Here is a 5,725-nt window from a genome sequence, read left to right on the forward strand (position 1 = left end):
GTTGGTAAACGCAATTTTTTTGTTACCATCAAATTAAAATTCGTTCCATGACACATACGAATAGTAGTACGTTTACATATGCGCATATTACTATGATGACATTTAACCCTATTTACATTTGACTTGGATTAACAAAACTGTTTTTTTTTTTAATTGCTATCATGGTAATAAAGGTTGAGGCAAATGTCAAATAATTCTAATAATTGATCGATGGGGCCAGCCGTTTTCCCACAATCTGTCAAATTCATTAAATTGTCGAATTCGTTGTAAGAAACATAAACATATATTTAGAGGGCTTGATGGATTCTCTTGATGTTGTTGTACTTTTTATGACCGGTTAAATGAGCCGTAGATTCGTTTTATACGTATACTTGAAACAAGTGTTTTGGGAGTTTACGTCATGTCAAATAGAAGGGTACGTTTACATTGAACATTGCATCATGACGGTTATATTTTGATTGGTTGGTTGATGTTTCCATAGATTATTAGTGAAATAATTTTTGGAATAAACCAGTTCACAATAAAAACAAGGGGATTGTGAATAGTATTTGACACTTAAAGAAATTATAAACCAGTTTTCATTCTCATTGTGTTTAAAATAACTTATCCATGAGTAGAAAGAAAGTAAATTGAAATACCGCGGCATTCTGAATAGTTGGAATAATGTTGTCATTTAGAAAATGGATATAGACGATCGAGAATGAAATTAATATTATTGATCTTTGATATTTCGAATTATAAAATATATTTGAATTACATGTAAACGATAATTCGACTTTATAGGCCATTTAGATATGACTTCATTAGCCGGATTTAGTTCATTATCAGGTTTTATTTGCTAAATCCGGCCAAAATCTACCAGATTTCCCATACAAAAATAAATCCTCGTATTGGGTGGATTTGTTTTAAATCCGGCATAAATCCTCGTATACAACTCCGTTTTTTGCAACATGTTGCTAGAAAATGCAAAAAGTTGTAAGCTGGGACAAGAAACAAGGTAGATACATCGATGAATTGCTATTACAAAAATAATTAAAAATGTCAAAATTTGTAAACGATACGAAAAAAATAAATTTGATTTGATAGACAAAGATAATTTTAATCAACCAAGACAAATATTTGCAATGTTTGAACGATAAAATAATTCTTTATTTGCTCATTAGTTAGCATTAGTAGCATAATGTGCTAAAATATTAAACAATAAATTTGTAATTTGCCGTATGTTTTTTGAGACGAGTTCAATTTACAACAACTTCTTCTGACGTTTCAAATTCGATCGGATGGGCTGAGGCATCTACCTTGGTAATTGTGCTATGAACAAAAATCAGCTGATTGAAATTTAAATCCTCCAAAAGGTATATCTAAATGCAATGAGATTTGTACTGGATTTATTAAATCGAGTTGAGGATTTATGGCTAGTCTAAATGAGCTATTACAATCATAGAAAATCCGTAAAAAAGTCGACTTGTATATCCCTAGTCAAAAATTAGGTTCCACCATAGTCGTAATTTGATCGATGATGACAATATACTCTGAATTATATCACCCTGTACGTACGCCACGTTTTATCTGCCATTTCCTTCAATGAGTGAACAAGTTAAGTCGTATTAAAATTTTTATCACCACCATTAAGATAAAATTGAGGTTAATTTGTGGAACCAAAAAAACGGCATAAGCTTATTAAAATATTTCATTTTATCATATTGTGAACCTGTTGCATAAAGAAATTATATTATAAAGACGATAAAATCTTCATAATTTTCATTATAATTAGTTACCAAACATCATCTCGGGTAAGCAATGCTCCTACGATATACCATTAGATCTTTCATTTAAGGTAATTAAATGTTGTTTTATATTCCTCATTAAGAATATTGTGGCTTCAATCTTGTGAACATTATATTAGGATTGACCACAATATTCCATAAGGTAAACCTAACATCACCATTAAAATTAAATCTTTGGTCTAAAATACGATGTATAGATGGTGGCATCAAAATACCACATGAGACACCTAGTTATCAACACAATCATCATATCACATTATTTTGAGGGAGCTTTCTGTTAGACCAAAGCACTATCATAAACAAAAACCGATCAACACCAGAAGGAAAAGTTGCAAAACTACAATAAAAATTTGAGTGAGTACAGAAAAGCTATATAACAGCGTTATTTGTTATAATTTTAACACATAAATTCCCCTCAAAAACATATTGCAACAGAAAAAGTCATACATTGAAGATAAAAAAGTAGACCTTTATCTTCATCTCCTTGAAGAAAAATAATTTATGTTACTCAATCTATCATTCGTTGACACGTGGTCAACAGCTTCCACCGTAACCTTCCACATCACTTCTAAAAACAATTTGCAAAACTATTTTTAGGCGCAAACATTTCATTTTCATAAATTGTGTTATATTTACACCAAAAAGATAATCCCTGTATATTATAAATAAATAGAACTAAATTCTAGAGAAACATTGTGAATATATTGATAGTTTTATAGTTCAATGATAAAAATAGATAAATAAGGATAATGAATCTGGTATATAAATATCATAATAACTACATAAATAAATAAGGTTATTATAATATAAATCGAACTATAAAAATATGAATATGATATTAAATCTTTCTGCCTAAAACAAGATTAGAATGTTATTATAAAAAAAAATTGTAAAATACATGAAATCATATAAATAATTATACCTAAGAGAATTGATTATACAATATAGAATATTATCATAAAAAAGTATATATGAACATTATACTCGATATAATTGTTAGTATTAAATGTGTAATTGATTGCATATAAAATATTTAAAAATGATTAAATATAGAAATTTATATATAAAGTCTTGAAAATTAAATGGATTTTTATAATGATTGAGTAAATTCCTAAAATGGTCTGAATAGGCATCATATAGTTGATTTACATCTATGGGGTTTTTCTTATTGATAATTTTGGCGCCAGAAATACCATGGATGGCTGTAAAGTCATAAGGGGCGGGTAGCCAAATGAGGTAAATCCATCACAGCCTCAACAGATGGAAATCTGGAATGTAGATATTATGAACAAAAAGGCAAGAAGGTTTGTATTTGGATGACATACGGTTACCCTCTTTACCACTATTTATCTTTTTATTAACAAATTTAAAAATCCGTTAGAGAATTTGCATTCAGGTACAAAAATTTTATATGTACAGTCGATGCAGCCAGACCATCTAGTACCACATCTGCACAAATGACTATTACAGATATTTGTCACATTTTACCACCGAATTAGTTGTAATTTGGTATTTTGTGTCTCCAGAGGCCAAAAAACATTCCTACCAAAGTTGGGTTGGTTTATTTTAATATATTTTGAATGTATTAAATCCCATTTGACAAAAGAATCGGTTGTAACTTTGTATTTTGCATTTCTAGAGGCTAAGAAACATTTCTACCATAAAATGTTTATATAGATCCACGTTTTGATATAGCCCCATAGGACGATATCTCCCGATTTTCGGTATTTTGAAGGTTTTGGCCTCTTTATCACACCGAGATGGCTTAAATTTTGTATTTAAGCGCTCCGCACATACGGTGCGTTGCGGTTGAAAAACTACAACATGGCTGACGCATTAAAGTTAAACATATGTGCCGAGGGCTTAACAATAATATGTGACAGAGAAATGATTGGTCTGTTCCTTTACTTTTAAAAATGGTAACAGTGGCAGAAAATGGTAAAAGTGGCGAATTGCTCTCATATACATTTTATGCTTTTTAAAGTAAAGGAACACGTTGCAGGTTAAAAATGGTAAGAAATGGTAACCTCAGGCAAGTAAAGGAACAGAGCAGATAAATACATATGATCGTAAAGACATAGAAAAACAATGATGCAAATAAACAATTATTAAATCAGTGATGTCAACTCGAGACACTACAATCTCCCACGCTAATAATTGACGTCGTCTTGGAATCTTGCTGGCATTCTTCTAGATCTGGTCGAACGTCTGATATTTGATGGCGTCTCTGGTGGTTGGTATCCGGATTCGGCTTGAGGTTCTTATTCGGGACGTACGCAAGGCTGTGAATAGGTTTGAGAATGATGTTGTGAACTGGTCGTGGCTTGATGTTGTGTATGGGTGGGGACTTGCGGATGTGGCTCGGCGATATCTTGGCGGTGCGATTGATTCCAATGCATTATGATTTCTTCTATGATAGGTTTCTTTTGTGGTGGAACTTCTTTGGAACAGTAGGCGAATCTTGATGGTAAACGTTCGTTTTATATAATTGATTTATGTGACGCTTAATAACGTAGTTGTTGTCAAGTTTGATTTTATAATGGAGATTCCCGAGCTTTTTCAAAACGTTGCCAAATTTCCATGTGGGTTTACCTTTATCGTACCAGCGCACTTGAACTCTTTCCTACATACGAAGACTTCGAACTTTGTTTTTCATCTTAGATTTTTCCAATTTAACAGGTCGAATTTTGCCAATTTTTATTGCATATTTGCGTAAATTGGCTATTTGAATGTGGCGTTGCTCTGTACCTTGTAACGATTTCTTGCACTTTAAGCCGATTTCTTGCACTTTTCATTTTCCATCGCTTTAAAATTCCTTTTTAATGTCAGAATATGTCTTTCTGCTAGGCCATTCCAGCTACCAATGGCCTAGCAGAAAGACATATTCTGACATTAAAAAGGAATTTTAAAGCGATGGAAAATGAAAAGTGCCCTGGGTCTATAAATTTTTCAATAATGTCATTATTTTCACAAAAATGTTTAATTATGGTGCTTTGGAATATTGTGGATTATCAGACACTATAACTTGAGGAAGGCCGTGTGTTGCAAATATGCTTTGTAACAAATTTATTGTAATCTCTGAAGTTGGAGCTTGTTTACTTACTCTGATTTCAGGCCATTTGAACTTACCCAGCAAAAAGTTTGCATCCGTGGATGCAGTTTAATCAGAACAAGTGTACAGTATAATTGCCGTTGGGGTACATCTTTTCCTATGAATTCACTTATGAATTTTACAAGTGAGCGCGCAGCTGGGATGCACTCCATTTTGCTTCCACAGCACACAGCTAGGTTGCACTCCATATTCGATCCAAATTACAGCTTTTGATGTAATGTTTTGAATTGAATTTAACCCAGATATGCCTAGAGTACTACTATTTGCAGGTTTCTGAGCTTATTTTACGTTAAATTTTCTAATAAATTTGATAAGGCGCTACTGAACATAACGGTGAACAAAGCGTACTTTGATAAGGTTTGTCTAAAGTAATCGCTTGTGCGTATTATTTGTGATCAAAGATTTCAGTTTTGTGAAATTTGGAAAAGTGTGAAGATGCCACGCAATCGGAGGGGAAAAATGTTATATGCATATTTTATTTTTGTTGGTTTTCTACATTTTTCTAATTTTAACAGTTGTAAAAATCAATACGTAGCAAAAGTATATGCCAAAAAATTAATTATATGTGATTTTACTTGACATATTTCCTTGCGTACTACATGTAGTACGTTCGGCACTTTTGCGTAAAAAATAAAAATATTATTACAGATTTTTATCACTAAATAACATAATAAAGTCCTTAGAAGAAATATTTGAACAGTTTTCTACACGATTTTTATGGCATCGCAATTGTACCCGCCGAAGGTGTGAATACGAGGGCTACTAGATAAGTTTCTGGCCTAGCCAATATCGTCAAAAACGGCCGTTGTGACAGAAAATATTGATG

The sequence above is a fragment of the Musca autumnalis genome, unplaced genomic scaffold (assembly GCF_047663935.1).
Source record: "Musca autumnalis isolate F117 unplaced genomic scaffold, ASM4766393v1 scaffold_2, whole genome shotgun sequence".
NCBI classification, from domain to species: Eukaryota; Metazoa; Arthropoda; class Insecta; order Diptera; family Muscidae; genus Musca; species Musca autumnalis.